Source organism: Bison bison, unplaced genomic scaffold (genome assembly GCF_000754665.1).
Source record: "Bison bison bison isolate TAMUID 2011002044 unplaced genomic scaffold, Bison_UMD1.0 scf7180017864066, whole genome shotgun sequence".
In the NCBI taxonomy this organism is placed as follows: Eukaryota; Metazoa; Chordata; class Mammalia; order Artiodactyla; family Bovidae; genus Bison; species Bison bison.
This window is the reverse complement of record NW_011494638.1, coordinates 6,599,218-6,617,398: the sequence shown is the minus strand read 5'-3', so window position 1 is coordinate 6,617,398 and position 18,181 is coordinate 6,599,218. Positions and strand designations below refer to the sequence as shown.

Genomic DNA, 18,181 nt, shown 5'->3' with positions numbered 1-18,181 from the left:
AAGAATTTAGCCTGTACAAATGGAATGTGGGACACGGCCATGAATGTCCTTCTGCTACTGAGCCCAGTCCTTCTTGCTACCCCTTCTCCCCACCACCATGGCCCCCATCAGCCATTGCTGTCGTTTTGAAGACCCTTTGTGCACACATGCACACATGTCCTCTTTAGCATAAGTTAGATTCTGCTTCTGCTAAGTCGCTTGGTCATGTCCAACTCTGTGCGACCCCAGAGACGGCAGCCCACCAGGCTCCCCCGTCCCTGGGATTCTCCAGGCAAGAACACTGGAGTGGGTTGCCATTTCCTTCTCCAATGCATGAAAGAGAAAAGTGAAAGTGAAGCCGCTCAGTCGTGTCTGACTCTTAGCGATCCCATGGACTGCAGCCCACCAGGCTCCTCCGTCCATGGGATTTTCCAAGGTAAGAGTAGATTGTACATATTGGGTGGTAGTTTGTTTTTTTCACTGACTACTCCACATCATTACATACAGGTTTATTTCATTCATTTCAAAGGCTGCCTGATTCCTCTATGTGGATGTACTAAAATGTATTTATCCAGTTCTCTCTTGATAGATATTTAAATTGTTTCCAGTCTTTGCTCCTATAAGAAACCTAACAGTGAATATTCTTATTATGTCTTTCCACACTTGTGCAGGTCAGTCTGTAAGATAAACATTTAGCGGTGTATGTCAAAAGATCAAAGGATATTTGTGTCTTTGATTTTTTTTTTAAGATTTTTTTTTGTGTGTGTGATGTGGACCATTTTAAAGTCCTTATTGAATTCAGTACAATAGTACTCTGTTCCATGCCCTGGTTTTTCCTGATCCTAACTCTCTGACCAGGAATTGAACCTGCACCCGCTGCATTGGAAGGTAAAGTCTTAGCCACTGGACCACCAGGGAAGTCCCATGTCTTTGATTTTTAAAAATGATATGTGCAGCTTAAAATTTGAGAGACACTGTCATATTGTCTCCTGAAGAGGTTGTACAATTACCCTTCCATCACAAGGCATGAGGATGTTGGTTCTTCACACACAGGGAAGGTTTTTGCAAAGAGGAACAAACTTTCTATGGAAGAGAAGTCTTTAGAGACACAGTGCGAAGGCTGTAAGGGCTGGTTCCACGGCCTCTCCACGGCAGGGGCAGAACCATATCCACAGGGCCTTTGCCCACCTCCATGGGGACGGGCTTTCCCTCCTCAGTCAGTCTATGGATACTTATGGAATACCCACTGTGTGCCATGTACTTTACTAGGACCTGGAGGGATCACCAGAAGTCAGACTCTGGGCCTGCCCCTAAGAAACCTGTAATCTAATTGGGCAGCTAAGAAATCCCTTATGAGAAGAGAAGCAGCAGTACAAAAGACTGAAAGCCCAGGTTCTAAGTGAGGCTTATGAACAATAAATGTCTCTGGAGGCGGGGGGAAGTCAGATCACTTTTGGCCTTGGGAAGTCCTCTCAGAGGAAGCAAAATTTATCCTAACCTTGAAGAATGGGTAAGATTTTGCTAGGCCAAAGGGAGAACGTGAGTGTTAGAGGTGGGAAACAGATTCTTAGTTATTACGCAACAGTTAATTGGTGCTGATCACAATGCATGAGATGTAAGAGATGTGGGTTCAATCCCTGGATCAGGAAGATCCCCTGGAGTAGCAAATGGCAACCCACTCCAGTATTCTTGCTTGGAAAGTTCCCACGAACAGAGAAGCCTGGAGGGCTACAATTCACAGGGTCACAGAGAATTGGACACGACTGAGTAACCGAATGAACACACACACACACATACATGCCAGATACTGTGCGAGACATTAATTAATTTGCTCAAGTAACAAGTCCTACATGCCTACTGAGAGCCTGGGGAACTTAGATTCTAGGCATTTTCACACTTGTATGCCTCATTTTACACAGAAGCAAACTGAGGCCCAGGGAGGTTAGATAACTTGCCCAAGGTCACCCAGCTAGTGAGCGGCCAAGCTGGGAGCTTAAAGTTGGTTTCCTGATCCTTATTGTCTGGTCCTTATTATCCCTTGCTAACTGCTAGAAAGCAAAGGTACAGAAGGAAAAATGCACAAAACCCATTTGGGAGATAAAATATAGGTCAGTTTATGAAGGATAATTTAGGTACCAGACCTGAGGTCTATTCCCGTTGCCCAAGCTGCATACCCTTATAACAAAACCATCTGTAAGAAAAGATGACATTTTTGTGGTCTGAAATTTCACAGCTCATGCAAGTGGTGTTTATTTTTTCCTGCAAATTACAATCTGCATTGACATTATTAAGGAAATCACATGGACCCAGCAGAAAATGAAGAATCCAATTGATTATTTTTATTGCTGTAGAAGTCTTTTGTAGGCGGGCTGGGCAGAGACCCAATTTCATTTGCTTGTAATATTGCAAACGCTGCTAATTGCCTGTCTTTAGTAAAGGATAGAGACAAAGGAACAATCAAAGGTATTTATTCGAATTTGGATAAATTAGCTTCCCATTTCAGTGGGCTTCATCTCAGTGCAGAACACCCAAACTCCACGTGTTAATAAATGACAGTCACGACATCACCTTTTGCACTGTTTGTACAGTTGTTTCTGGCAATGCTGTAAAGTACCATTGAATTGATTATTTTCAGGCTGACTTTTCTTCTGCAGAACTTGAACTATTAGTGCATTGCCATTCAATCCAATTTAGTAGTTATGACAGTTGGAATAACTACATTGCATCTTAATGTGTGTGTCTCATGCATAAATCACATTGTTTGCCAAGCAATAATGAACAGAGAAGCTGCTGCTGCTGCTGCTGCGGCTAAGTCACTTCAGTCGTGTTCGACTCTGTGTGACCCCATAGATGGCAGCCCACCAGGGTCCTCCATCCGTGGGATTTTCCAGGCAAGGTTACTGGAGTAGGGTGCCAATGCCTTCTCCGGAGAAGCTGCTAGGAGACTGGAAATCAGTGCTAAACAGATAACTGGGTCTTATAGATTGGAAGGTGGAAATTCACTGAACATCTGAGAGTCCAGTAAACTCTGGCTTCATCTCTGGGACACAGAGCCCATCAGAATGTAGGTTATTTTGGTGCTTAATAGATCTTCATTGACATGACATCCTTTCAATGTTTATAAAAGTTGCTTTAGTTTTCCAGTTTGATGCACATTTTCTTATTCATTCATTTTTGCTCAGTACTGTTGGGGGTCTGAAGAATCATGCATTGTCTTTGCCCACTGAGCAATAACCCTGTAAAGGCTACCAAACAAATGCATACTAATTTTAGTAGTGCAAGGTAGAAGTGGTCTGTGGTCTGAAAGCTTTGTTCTTGGGACAGATGGCAGGCAATAGGTTTAGAACCATACTCTGAGGTCAGTTCTTACCAACTATATGATCTTGGGCAGTTTGCATAACCTCTCTAGGTCCTAGTTTTCTCATCTATGAAATGGAGATAAACCACAGCCATGATGGAGTTATTAGAGGAGTCAACTACCTGATGCTTAGCTCAGGAAATGGAAGCTTTTATAATTAGTGTTTATTCTTAGATTTCAGGCATCAATCACCCAAACTTGACAGCAAGGCAGGTGGTGGTGGGGGTTATCAGGGAGGACTTTGTGATGGGTAAGCCTTGGGTAAGCTGAGCTGTTTGGAGGAGATGGGCCTTTTGCAGGCAGGAGCTGAAAACCAGAGCCGGGGCAGGTGGATAGGGTTTGGGTACAGGGTGTGGGTCCCTCTGACATGAGTGGGAGAAGTAAGAGGAGATTGGAGAAGTAGGTGGCTTGTCATGGAGGGATTTATGGACCCCTGCAAACTGGCAGGTTGTTCAAGCTTTCCCCAAGAACCAGGCCAGTCCTCATAAGCTAAGGGGAAGTGAAAATCTGTTGCTTGAGGCCTGGCTTCCCTGGAGATCTAGTATTTTATTCCCAAAATGAAATTCAATCACTGCTTCCCTGGGAAAATCCATAAATTAAGGCAAGGCAGAAAACACAGGCATTTTCTAACTTCTACATCATCCATCTCTGAGACTCTGTGGGAACTTCCAACAGGGGTGGTCAGGGTAGACATAAGTCTTCTACAGGCTTAAAGGGGACGCATTACCAATGATCTTCAAACCTTTTATTTTCCTCATTGTGGAGTTTTGTGCCCTTTAAGATGACATAGAGAATATTTTCCCCCAAATTAATAGATTTCAAAAGCCTGTAAAATGGCTGTGGGCCCCACTCACATCTCCTTTCTCCCAGCCCTTTCCAGCTCTGTCCCCAAGGGCTGGTCCATGTAGATGAACTGCTAAGTGGGATTCTTGGAAACTGGGGGCCCAGCCCCTGAATTGAGGTGATTGTCTCAGCCCTGCCTCCTTCTTTCACTTCTTTCTTCAGCTATCATGGGCTCATGGGGCCTCAGAAGCACCTTACCCCATTCTAAGATATATCTGGGGAGAGGAAATCCAAGGCAGGTTTTGTTTTAGAAGGTCAGAGATGGCAGATTTCCCTTTCTTCCCTGGAAGAAACTGTACAGACAACCTTCTGGATTCCTTATCCAATGCCTGTGACTTCCGTTGAACGGAAAATATCTTTAAAGGGAAGATGGGACCTCCTTGGTGGTACAGTGGATGGAAGTCTGTCTGCCAATACAGGGGATATGGGTTCGATCCCCAGTCTGGAAAGATTCCACATGTCAAGGAGCAACTAAAGCCCATGCACCACAACTACTGAGCCCACACACTGCAACAACTGAAGCCTGTGCACCTAGAGCTCATGCTCTGCAACAAAAGAAGCCACCACAGTGAGAAGCATGTGCCCCACAATGAAGAGTAGCCCCCACTGGCTCCAATTAGAGAAAGCCCGTGTCATGTGTAGCAACGAAGACCCAGTGCAACCAAAAAAATAACTAAATAAATAAATTGATGATAATAATAATTAAAATGGAAAACCCAAAGGAGCTTGGTGGGGATGCTCTCAGTCAGAGCTTGACGAACACTGGCTGATGCGGAACCCAGCCACCCTGGTGCAGGACTGATTATACTGAGACATCGCTGCTCTTGATCGACACGAGTCAGAATGAGCCTGAAGGCAGTGGCACCCCACTCCAGTGGCACTCCACTCTTGCCTGGAAAATCCCATGGATGGAGGAGCCTGGAAGGCTGCAGTCCATGGGGTCGCTGAGGGTTGGACACGACTGAGCGGCTTCACTTTCACTTTTCACTTCCATGCATTGGAGAAGGAAATGGCAACCCACTCCAGTGTTCTTGCCTGGAGAATCCCAGGGACGGGGGAGCCTGGAGGGCTGCCGCACAGAGTCAGACACGACTGAAGTGACTTAGCAGCAGCAGCAGGCAGAACCCTGGGCGCGATGCAAGCCAACAGAAACAGAGAGGCTATGGAGTTCAAGGCCAAATGAACTTTGAGCCAACTGTTACCAGGCAGCAATTATAGAACATTTTACATCCTCCCAAACTGGGGACACGTGCCATCCATTTGATTCTGACCCAGCCCTGTGAGAAAGGTGGTCTTAGCCTTGTTTCATAGGTGAGGAAGTGAGGCTCAGAGAGGCTTGTTCAAAATGTCACAGAGCTAGCACCTGGCAGAACTGGTGCTTCAGAGGGTCTAACCCCATGCTCCTCTCCTGGCACCACGCTACCGTCATTTGTTATGCAGCCAGCAGAATGGGGTCCAGACCAGCTGATGGACTGACCCCTGTGTATTCTATTCTTAGTGTGAATCACTGTAATGGTTGGGGCCTCAGTTTACCCAGCTGCCTGAAGGAGGGGACTGATTCCAACTTATTGCCAGCCCAGAAGGAAGGCATAACTACTTGGCACACAAAGAAGAAATCAAGAGGAACCAGTCTACATTGCTTCCTGGGGCTGTGTCTCTTGGAGGATGATATGCAAAATGCGAGATTAGAATAAATAGGATGAAAAAGGGAGCCTCCCAGTACCCCGTGTCTCCCCGGACAGTTCATAGGCTCTGCTCCGAGGGAACCTGTCCTGCTATCTTCCCAAATGAGCCCTAGGGGCTGCCTGGCTCTCAGCTGTACCAGAGACTCGGAGAACCTGGGTGCCAGAGCAGATGGACCTGGGCTGGAAGCCCAAGTTCATCATTTCTGTACTGATCACTTAGCCCAGCTGAGACTCAGGGTCTTCATCTGTGAAATGGGGACATATAAGAATACTATCCTGCTAGGGTTGTTGTGAGAGGTGAGACAACGCATGGACCATGCTTGGCACTCCGTCTGGCATAAGGAGTGTCCCCTGGACTTCCCTGGTGGTCCAGTGGTTAAGAATCTGCCTGCCAAAGCAGTGGACATGGGCTCAATCCCTGGTCTGGGAAGCTTTCATCTGCTGAGGGGCAACTAAGCCCATATGCCACAACTACTGAGCCCACACTCTAGAGCCCACGAGCCGCGACTACTGAGCCCATATGCCCTAGAGCCTGTGCTCCTCAACAAGAGAAGCCACTGCAGTGAGAAGCCTTGGAACCACAACAAAGAGTAGCCCCCCACTCACCGCAACTAGAGAAAGCCTGTGCATAGCAACAAAGACCCAGACAGCAAACAAACAAACAAAAACACATAAATAATTTTTAACAATTAAAAGAAGTGTCCACTAAATGATATGTCACTTTTATTGCTAACATTTGGTAAGTGCTCACTCTGTGTCAGGCACTGTGCTAACCACTTTCTATAAATTAAGTCACTCCATCCTATTAAACAACATAATACTGGTAAAGAGCTTCACCTAGTTCCTGGCATAAGGAAAGTGCTGACAGTGGTGCCTGTTGTTAACCTAAGGTTTCTTGCAGTTAAACCTGCCCGGGTCTGGGCCTCTGCCCAGGTCCTGGGCTATCTGTTTCATGGGGACGGAATGTCATGACCTAGCCCATGTGTCCTTCAGTGTCTCCCTTTGTTGTAAATTCATTTATTGCTCGTGGCCGAGCACAGAGGCCACCTCCTCACAGGTTTGTGGTTTCCTGATGGAGACAGACAAGTAAATCAGCAGTTGCAGGGTAGTTCCAGGGTGCCTCAGTGGGGGTGAGGGCGAAGCTGTGGTCGTGGGGAACAGGAAGGGGACAGTCACCTCTGATATGAGGGCAGAAAGGGCAGGGAGGAGGTGATAGAGAAAAGACATTGGAATTGGTCTTGAAGGAAGAGCAAGAGTACGCTGGGCAGAGCAAAGGAAAGAGGACGTATTTAGGAAGCTGTAGGCCACTGGAGAGGGGCGGTGAGCAGGCAGGGGAGCGGGTGGAGGGCTGTGGTGACCAGGCTCAGTTGCATTTTCTGTGGAGGCTGTGAGGAGCTGGGAAGAAAATGTGATTAAATCTGCCTCTTTGAAACATCACTGGGATTGCAGAGAAAGGTTGGATGGGAGAGTGGGAGCTGCTGGGGGCCTAGAGCAGGAGTGCAGGGCAGGGGGGTCAGGGTGTGGAGAGCACAGGAGTCAGGGAGTGCAGGGCAGGCAGGCTGTGAGACCTGTGGGGAAATGAGGGTCGGTGGACTTTGTGACTGGCTGGATGTGCGGGGAGGGAGAGAGCCACCCAGGGTGACTTCAGAGCTCTGACTTGGGAAGATCTGACAAGGGAGGGTTTAGAAGGGGCTGCGTGAAGGGGCATCTGAGAAACCATTTGTTCCCTCATCAAGGGCAGTTTGGTGGACAGATGGGAGCCTCTCTGCTTTGGCCACTGGGCGGAGGTCCTGAGTCCATGGGGACCTGGACACCCAGCAGCCGGCTCCAGCTGCCCCAGCCTGGGAGTGGTTCGTGTCCTTGACAGGATGAGGACTGTGACACGGAGGGGAGTGGAGGGGCCTCAGGATATTTAGCTTGGGTTGAGGGACTGAAGAAGCCGTTACCCTCACCCTGACCCTTCATGTCTTCACGGAGAAGATGCAGCTCTTTGTGCTCCCGAATGCCAAGCTTCGACATGTGAGAGAGAGCCCAGAGATGCTCAATCTGGGCTCAGCATAAAGGAGACTTGTTTTTTTCACTACAAGATGGTGACAGATCGCCTGTGTCAAGAGAAATACGTGTAGAGTGCTCTTTTCTGCTCCTAGCACGGAGGGTGTGCTCCCTAGTGGTCAGGAGGTGCCTGGAAGAACTGCCCTCACCTCTCCCACCTGAGGTTCCCATGCTCCCCGCCCTGGCCCCTGGAGCTCTCAGTGGAGGAGGGACGGTTGCCTCACCCTGGGCTTCAGGTGGGGGTTGCCCTCCCACTCCAAGACTACACCGCTTTTGGGTGAGTAGATGAATCTGGCGTGGCTGCAACATGGTTTTAGCTGACAGTGAGTCAAAAAGGGGACAGCTTTCCTTTTACCCAGATTTGCTTCAATGTGAAACAAGATGCATGCATGTGTGTTCAGTCACTTCAGTCGTGTCTGACTCTTTGTGACCCCATGGACTGTAGCCCATCAGGCTCCTCTGTCCATGGGATTCTCCAGACAAGAATACTAGAGTGGATTGTCATGCCTTCCTCCAGGGGATCTTTCTGACCCAGGGATCGAACCCATGTCTCCTGCATCTCCTGCCTTGCAGGCAGATTCCTTACTGCTGAGGCAGTGGGGAAGCTGGTGAGACAAGATAGAGACTGTCAAATGGCCATAGTCAGGCCAACCTGACTTGTCTAGGTTGGAGATAATCAAGACCCTTGATCCTTTGGGAGGCAGCATGGTACACTGGAATGAGCAAGAGATTTGGGGTCAGGGAACCTAGCATGAAAGCCCGTCTTTGTCCCTTATGAGCTCTGTGACCTCAGACAAGTCACCTAACCTCTAAGACTCACATTCCTCCTCCTCTGTGTTCTTTTAAGGAAGGCAAGAGATGATGCAGGCAAAGCCCCTCACTGCACCTGGCATACAGTAAGGACACAGGAAACTATCACCACATCCATAGCTGAACCAGCTACTGTGAGAAAAATATTAACTGGAACAGTTTCTTCTCCTCCTACCTCCCGGCTGCATCTTCACATGCTGTCCCCAGACATTTCCCCTGGAGTTTTGTCTGTGGGTTGTCATTTTGTCTGCTTGCCTTTCATCCTCCTGAAGCCTTGCTAATCGCACAGGAAGTGGGTGGGTAATGTGCTTCTCTGTTGTTCCACTGGCCTCCCAGTGAGTCGTACTGTTTTGCTTTCCTCACCACGGGGGCTTCTCACACCCTCTAATGACTGTTTTCCCTTCAGAAATGGCATATTTTTAGACAAAAGCATTTCCTGTGGTTCATCTCTGACTGTCTGGCAGATCTCTGATTTCTCATCAGTTTTCTCTGCCTCTCTCTGGTCACATAAAACCCACTCCGGCAGCATGTGTGCAGGAAATGCAGGAACCGCACGCTCCCAGCAGCCTTCTCTGCTCTGAGCTGATACCCAGCATTCAGGGGCTGGGGCCCGAGGCCAGGGCTGGGTTGTCCTTGGTTGAGGCCTTGGGTCTGAGTAGTTGGGACTTTGGTGGATACTTTTTTTCGCTGCTGCCCTGCCCCTCCAGCGGGTTGTCCAGCTCCCCTGTGCCAGTGTTGGAGAGTTGGAGGGTGGTGGTGGTTTCAAAATTACCAGAAACACTCACCCTTATTTGTTGTTGTTTGTTGTTCAATCACTTAGTCATGTCCAACCCTTTGTGACCCCATGGACTGCAGCATGCCAGGCTTCCCTGTCCTTCATCATCTCCTAGAGTTTGCTCAAGCTCATGTCTGTTGAGTCGATGATGCCATCCAACCATCTCACCCTCTGTTGCCCCCTTCTCCTCCTGCCCTCAGTCTTTCCCAGTATCAGGGCCTTTTCCAATGAGTCAGCTCTTCACATCAGGTGGCCAAAGTGTTGGAGCTTCAGCATCAGTCCTTCTGATGAATATTCAGAGTTGATTTCCTTTAGGATTGACTGGTTTGATATCCTTGCAGTCCAAGGGACTCTCAAGAGTCTTCTCTAGCACCACAGTTCAAAAGCATCAATTCTTGGCTCTCAGCCTTCTTTATGGTCCAACTCTCATATCTGTACATGACTACTGGAAAAACCATAGCTTTGACTATACTGACCTTTATCAGCAAAGTGATGTCTCTGCTTTTTAATATGCTGTCTAGGTTTGCCATAGCTTTCCTTCCAAGGAGCAAGTGTCTTTTAATTTCATGGCTGTGGTCACCATCCACACTGATTTTGCAGCCCAAGAAAATAAAATCTGTCACTGCTTCCACTTTTTCCCTATTTGCCATGAAGTGATGAGACTGGATACCATGATCTTAGTTTTTTAAATGCTGAGCTTCAAGCCAGCTTTTTCATTCTCATCAAGAGGCTCTTTAGTTCCTCTTCACTTTCTGTCATTAGAGTGGTATAATCTGCATACCTGAGGTTATTGACATTTCTCCTGGCAATCTTGATTCCAGTTTGTAATTCATCCAGCCTGGCGTTTTACATGATGTACTCTACATATAAGTTAAATAAGCAGGGTGACAATATAGAGTCTTGTCGTACTCCTTTCCCAATTTTGAATCGATCCACTGTTCAATGTAAGGTTCTAACTGTGGCTTCTTTACCTGTGTACAGGTTTCTCGGGAGGCAGGTAATTTGGTCTGGTATTCCCAACTCTTTAAGAATTCCCCACTGTTGTGATTCACACTGTCAAAGGCTTTAGTGTAGTCAGTGAACCAGAAATAGATATTTTCTGGAATTCTCTTGCTTTCTCCATGAAAAAGAGCTTAAGTGCATTGGGCAAATATGGAAAGTTCATAGTCTGTCAGGGATGCTGTGCAAGGCATAAAGGAAGCTAATGAAATGTACACAGCTGGGCCCCTGCCACCAGGGAGCTTCAGCGGGGAGATGGGCAAGAGCAGGAGGAGGGGAGCCCGCAGAGACAGAGGAGGGAAAGGGCTACAGGGAGAGAGCTACCAAGGACATATAGGATTGGGTGAGGTTATGGGGAAGCTGGAGGCCCACCCTTAGGCAACCTGCCTTTCCTAAGCCTCTCTACACAATGAGGATTGGGTAGTCTTCATCTCTGTTTGGTTTAATTCATTCATTTAGTTGAACTTTTGGAGGACTGACTCTAAATACTTCTTTAGTCACTGTTTAACCCACCCCTACATCACTATGACATATGTGCGGCATTCAGATCATTTCTTTGCCCTTCTGTGACCATGACTGATATGGCTAATGGACTGTTAGTCATTCTTCTATACCACGCCTAGTATCATCTTACAATCCTCCATACAGCAGTCATCTCTGATGGAATGGAATTGGTACTTGAACTGAAAGCCATTTGTATCTTTGGCCTAGACTCCTAGACACTGGATATGTGCTGAGGCCTCTGTACATTTCAAAAGTTTATTATTTTCCCCTCAAAATGCTGCCATGCTGCATTTCTTTCTGCCTTTCTTTATGGAAGCCCATTTCTCCCCGTTGCTTAGAAGACTAGAGAGTGTTAAGTTCAGTTCAGTCGCTCAGTCGTGTCTGACTCTTTGCGACCCCATGAATCGCAGCACGCCAGGCCTCCCTGTCCATCACCAACTCCCAGAGTTCACTCAGACTCACGTCCATCGAGTCAGTGATGCCACCCAGCCATCTCATCCTCTGTCATCCCCTTCTCCTCCTGCCCCAATCCCTCCCAGCATCAGAGTCTTTTCCAATGAGTCAGCTCTTTGCATGAGGTGGCCAAAGTACTGGAGTTTCAGCTTTCGCATCATTCCTTCCAAAGAAATCCCAGGGCTGATCTCCTTCAGAATGGACTGGTTGGATCTCCTTGCAGTCCAAGGGACTCTCAAGAGTCTTCTCCAACACCACACTTCAAAAGCATCAATTCTTCGGCGCTTAGCCTTCTTCACAGCCCAACTCTCACATCCATACATGACCACAGGAAAAACCATAGCCTTGACTAGATGGGCCTTTGTTGGCAAAGTAATGTCTCTGCTTTTGAATATGCTATCTAGGTTGGTCATAACTTTCCTTCCAAGGAGTAAACGTCTTTTAATTTCATGGCTGCAGTCACCATCTGCAGTGATTTTGGAGCCCCCAAAAATAAAGTCTGACACTGTTTCCACTGTTTCCCCATCTAGTTCCCATGAAGTGGTGGGACCGGATGCCATGATCTTTGTTTTCTGAATGTTGAGCTTTAAGCCAACTTTTTCACTCTCCACTTTCACTTTCATCAAGAGGCTTTTGAGTTCCTCTTCACTTTCTGCCATACGGGTGGTGTCATCTTCATATCTGAGGTTATTGATATTTCTCCTGGCAATCTTGATTCCAGCTTGTGTTTCTTCCAGTCCAGTGTTTCTCATGATGTACTCTGCATATAAGTTAAATAAGCAGGGTGACGATATACAACCTTGATATAATCCTTTTCCTGTTTGGAACCAGTCTGTTGTTCCATGTCCAGTTCTAACTGTTGCTTCCTGACCTGCATACAGATTTCTCAAGAGGCAGGTCAGGTGGTCTGGTATTCCCATCTCTTTCAGAATTGTCCACAGTTTATTGTGATCCACACAGTCAAAGAATTTGGCACAGTCAATAAAGCAGAAATAGATGTTTTTCTGGAACTCTCTTCCTTTTTCCATACCCAGAAGATGTTGGCAACTTGATCTCTGGTTCCTCTGCCTTTTCTAAAACCAGCTTGAACATCAGGAAGTTCACGGTTCACATATTGCTGAAGCCTGGCTTGGAGAATTTTGAGCATTACTTTACTAGCGTGTGAGATGAGTGCAATTGTGCGGTAGTTTGAGCAAGTTTGAGCGTTCTTTGGCATTGCCTTTCTTTGGGATTGGAATGAAAACTGACCTTTTCCAGTCCTGTGGCCACTGCCGAGTTTTCCAAATTTGCTGGCATATTGAGTGCAGCACTTTCACAGCATCATCTTTCAGGATTTGAAATAGCTCCACTGGAATTCCATCACCTCCACTAGCTTTGTTCGTAGTGATGCTTTCTAAGCCCACTTGACTTCACGTTCCAGGATGTCTGGCTCTAGGTCAGTGATCACACCATTTGTACCTGTGAATACCCTTTATTCTTAAAATCAAAGAACATATTCCTTGAAGATACTGAGGAGGTGGAAAGTCATCTAGCATTTGGGAAAGGTGTTTACTGAGAGGTGATCAAGATATGGGGTCTTTGATATATGCAGGATCCCTCTGTGTAACTGGCATAAACTCCATTATTTGAGTGCTCTCAATCACTTTTGTGATTTAAAAAAGTCCAGAGCAATTTAAAAAATAAAGTCTAGGTAGAAGTGAAGTGAAGTGAAGTCGGTCCGACTCTTTGTGACCCCATGGACTGTAGCTTACAAGGCTCCTCTGTCCATGGGATTTTCCAGGCAAGAGTGCTGGAGTGGCTTGCCATTTCTTTCTCCAGGGGATCTTCCTGACCCAGGGATCGAACCCGGGTCTCCAGCATTGCAGGCAGACGCTTTACCGTCTGAGCCACCAGGGAAGCCAGTCTAGGTAGAGGTGAATTTATTCTGCAGCAAATGAAACTTAAAAGAAAAAAAATTATTTGGCTGTGCTCGGTCTTAGTTGTGGCATGTGGGATCTTTTTTTTAGTTGTGACATGCGGGATCTTTAGTTGCCGCAGGTGAATTCTGAATTGCGGCATGTGGGATCTAGTTCCCTGACCAGGCACTGAACCTGGGCCTCCTGCATTGGACACTTGGAGTCTTAGCCATTGGGAAGCCACTCCCCTCCAGGGAAGTCCCAGCAAATGAAGTTCAAGCTTAGGCCCTCACTTACAAGGTGTCTTTTGTACTTTCATGTCTAATTTTATATTTGTAATTTTGTTTTCTTTTTCTTAAAGTGAGCCTCTTCTCCCTATCTCCAACAGTCTGGGGCTTTGTCCTCACACAGCCTGGCTCTGCAATGGGTAGAGAGAAGCTCTTCTCGTTGGTCTGTACCGTGTTCAGTGTCACCAGCTCCTTGATTCTCCTTGGAATGTGCTGGGAACGGAGTATCTGCCTTTTTCCCTATTCTTTTTTTGTTTGTTTGTTTGTTTCTTCTCCAGAAGCCTTATTCATTAATAACTAGAATCCACTTCTATGACAATCACTAGAATTTCACTAGTGGGTGGGTCACTTCTATGGAGGGACTACTGTAAAGACTAGCATCTTTCTCTGCTCTGGGCTGTAAAGATGGTGGCCAGGCCTCCTGCAGTGAGTGATGCAACCCCAAGCTGCTCAGCCTCCCTATCTGAGCCAGGTGGGCGATAGGGCTGGCCCTCTTAGAAAGCAACTGATTTTCAATCCATAGAGTTTTAGAAGAGAAGGCCTTACTATAGCCTTGGGCCCAAGCCAGATGCTCCCGTCCAATGAGAGGGTCAAGATACTGTGCTCTTAGTAACCATGACTGTGCATATGGTTGTGACTCTGGTTGGCCTGGAAATGAGCTTAGAATCCTTAGTACTCCAACATGATCATAAAACAATTTTCTCTTATCCTTTCTAAGTTATTAGAAGAAAAATAGGAACAATGGTGAGTCAATGCTTAATGTTTATCATACCTTGTCATGACCTTTTAGATCAAGCAGGACAGCCCTGGGTGTGGACACGGGCAGCACAGCTGAGATATACTAAGTCAACACCTCTATGTGAATTCTAGCAGCTGTGCAAATAAGTGGGTGCAAGGTGGAGGGCTTGACCAGGCAGAGGAGCCAAGGTTCACAGGAAGGAAAGAAACCAATTTAATGAAAGTGGATTGTAAAGCACACAAGCCTTAATGTGGCTTTAATGTCCCAAGCCCAGAACAGTTCCATGGAGTCTGTACAGGGCAGCTCTTCTGGGGGGTTTTCAATCTAGGCTGAACTCTAACTGCTCTGCAGTGGGCCCTTGTGTGTGAGTCCCCTGGAGGCCTTGCTAAAGCTTCTATTACTGAGCCTCATCCTGAGAGTTTCTGGTTCATTAGGTCTGGGATCCCCAAACCAACACATCTGACATGTTCCCAGGTGATGCTGATGTGATGGGTCTGGTGACCACACTTTGGGAATCACTGCTGTAGAGGACACAGGTCTTGGCCCTGAGAGGTGTTGCTGGTGAAGTGGAAAGAGTGTGAGTCTAGGAAGTAGAGGACCTGGATTCAGGTCCTGGCTTTGCCATGACTCGTGCACAGACTGTGTGGCCTAGGGTGAGCGTGTGCCCTCTCTGAGCTCAGTGTTTTTGTCCATTATCTGGGGGTAAGATGAACTATTTACCTGTTTCCAAGGTTTGAGTGGGATAATCAGGAATACATTTCATTTGGAATTTACCAGGTACTGAATGTTCTCCATGCATGATTTTGATTATTTTTCTCTACATTTCTATGTAGTAGGTCCTCTTATTCTTATAGGCTCAGAGACTGAAGTTTAGGCAGCTTCAGTACCTTGTTAGGAGCGTTGAGTCAGAGGCTGTTCTGGCCAACCTCAGAGTTCAAGCTCTCAACCACTGAGCTATCCTTGACCCTCAGTTGGAAACCCTGTGAGCATTAAGACCTGCCAAGTAGTATCTCACTGTGGTTTTTCTGAGTGGTGAGCAGGGCTTGATGTAAGGGATACCTGGTGGGCGAATCACTCTGCAACAGTGAGCAAACCCCAATTAATTCAAGTCTGGGCAGATCGGGAGGGATTCCAAGAGAAAACAACAAAACACATCAATCACTCAGTAACTCTGTTTGAGAACAGACCACTCAGTTAAGACATAGGCATTAATTAGGAGGAAAAAAGGAGCAGAACAAACAGCCAGCAGGAAGACCAGAGGCCTCTGTAACAGGCTGACTGAAGCCCAGGAAAGCTGCCTCCTGGAAACCTGGCAGCAGATCACAAAGCCTGACACCAATTCATTAAGTCAAAGCAGCCATCTTGGGGAAAGGGCTCTTTGAAGCAAGAAAAAAATGCTAACGAGAGACATCAGGAAAAGTCATCCAGTGGGACCCAATATGTGCAAATCAGAAACCATGAGCTGAGGTGGCACTCAGGGGAGCTTGCAGAGATAAGGAGCCATAATCGAAGATTCTGCACCTCGAACCAGGAAGCTCTGGAGAGATGGGTGTCATTGGGTCACTGGGAACAAGACACCATGTTCAGGGCTGGGTGAGGGGGACAGGTGATGCCTGAAGATCATTGCAGCTCTTAGATCCAGGGGTGACCTGGAAGCTGGATCCATGCTTCAAGGGTCTACCAGATTTCTTTCCCCAGGTAAGTTGTTTGGGTAGGGGTACAATGAATGAAAAAAAAAATTGATTATCAGGAAGAATTTGATAAAGTTTCATGCTAAAGTTTATTAGAAGAAAATTTGTTATAACTTTTACACATGGGTAGGAATGTTGTGTCATTTACACATGGAGATTTCCATGGACAGAGTAACCTGGTGGGCTACAATCCCTGGGGTTGCAGAGTAGGGCACGACTGAGCGACTAACACTCTGACTTTTCACAGGAATGTTGTGTAACAAACTTGTTGTTTAGTCGCCAAGTCGTGTCCAACTCTTTGTGAAACCCTGGAGTGTAGCCCACCAGGCTCCTCTGTCCATGGGATTTCCCAGGCAAGAATACTGGAATGGATTGCCGTGTCCTTCTCTAGGGGGTCTTCCTGACCCAGGGATCGGATCTATGTCTCCTTCATTGCAGGCAGATTCTTTACCTTGGAACGACCAGGGAAACCTAAACTACTTTATGATAAAAAGGAGGTGGGATTATGTGAGGGGTCTGATAAGGCAACAGATGCCTGAAAAGTGCTTTGAAATCTGTAACTGTTATTCACTGGAATAAAGGCATCACAAAAACTCAGATCATTTTCTGAACAAAAAGCTATGAAAAATGACCTTACTCAGTAATTACAACAATTATGAGTTTTATTTGATCTGGTAAGAGAAGCAAGAATCCATATGCATCTTAGGAGTTAAGATGCTCAGCCTCTGGTAATGATGAAATCGGACCATGTGAATGGGCAGAAAAATAGAAGATGACCTTTGATGTGGACACGATCATGATGTGTTTAGCAGCAAGTAACCCAAACAACAGAACTGGTTGGCTCTGACCTAATGGGTATTGTAGGGGAGCAAAATTTTCCACCCCCGAAAGTCTGGCAGGCAGATTATTTTGAGCTGAAAACAATCAATGCCCAAAGACTCAGGAAAAAACTTGAACTTTCTCCCTAACTGCCTAAAAGAATGTAGATAGAGGCCTATTCCTGAAACAGAGCTAACTCCAGAGACCTGGCTAAGTGTGATGGGAGAGACTCAGCAGGGCTTACAGACCAGAGTCCGCTCCACCCATTGTCTCTGTGGTGGCCCGGCAAACATGTATTTACCAGACATTTGCTTTTCCATTTTCAAGTGAATTGCCTTCTTGTCCTTTGAAGTCCCAAACCACTAAACCCAACATACATTTTTGTCTTTGATTAAAGACAGTTTTTAAAGTGAGGACTTTAGCTATTTTGGTGAGTTACTCTGTTTTCTTGGGTCTCTATCATGTTCACATTATTAAACTTTCATGTGATTTTCTTCTGTTAATGTTTCTCCTGTCAATTCAATTCTTAGACTAGCCAGAAGAACCTAAAAGGATAGGAAAATTTCTTTCTCCCTGACAGTATAAACCAAAGAAGAATTTTGGTCTTTGCAGCCTATTTGTCTCCTGTGATGAGAGTTTGGTCAAGATAGCTAACACAGTACTTAAAATAACTAGATCCTTAGAACTTAGGAGCCATGGCAAGGATGTAGTTTATTGATTAATTTTATATGTGAGAAACTGAGGTCCAGAGAGCTAAGAGGCTAACCCCATAACTAATGAGAGAATGCATTGTATTTAAGATGGAAAACATTAGTCTTACCTTTCATGAAACTAAGGTATCTGATTAAGGCCACCTTAAAAAGTGTGGGAGATTTCTAGAACATTTTTAGTTTGATGAGATGGAAAGTTGACCAAATGCTCCTACAGAATGCCAGATTGCATTGCTGTAAAAAGACAAATCATTGAGACAGATAGATACCTCATGACTAGTATGATTTTCCAAATAATCTTATATAAGTGATTTCTAATAAATCATACAGATAGGACTTCACAGTGAAATCGCAAATGACTTTAAAAAACAAGCATAATGATGACAGCCCAAACATCTGTTGGTTTTGAGAGTAAATCTCCCTATTTTGGAACTGGCATTTAAGCATCAGGAGATGGGGCTTGCTGGAACTTCAGAGGATTACTAGATAAACAACAGAACATCTAACTCCTTGGCCCCTGTGTTAATTAGAAGCAACTGACATCAGGGCTGTGGTTCTCTCTCTAGTTTCACGTGTACTTAT

At 46.2% G+C, this 18,181-nt stretch overlaps 1 protein-coding gene and 1 long non-coding RNA gene across 3 annotated transcripts in view; one reads left to right on the top strand and one right to left on the bottom strand.

Annotated features, from left to right (window-relative positions):
* The window catches only part of LOC104986298, a 121,343-nt gene that overhangs the window by 50,279 nt on the left and 52,883 nt on the right, over positions 1–18,181 (top strand). The gene's annotated exons all lie outside the window — the stretch shown is intronic.
* The window catches only part of LIPC (lipase, hepatic), a 163,482-nt gene that overhangs the window by 105,624 nt on the left and 39,677 nt on the right, over positions 1–18,181 (bottom strand). The window lies entirely within an intron of this gene.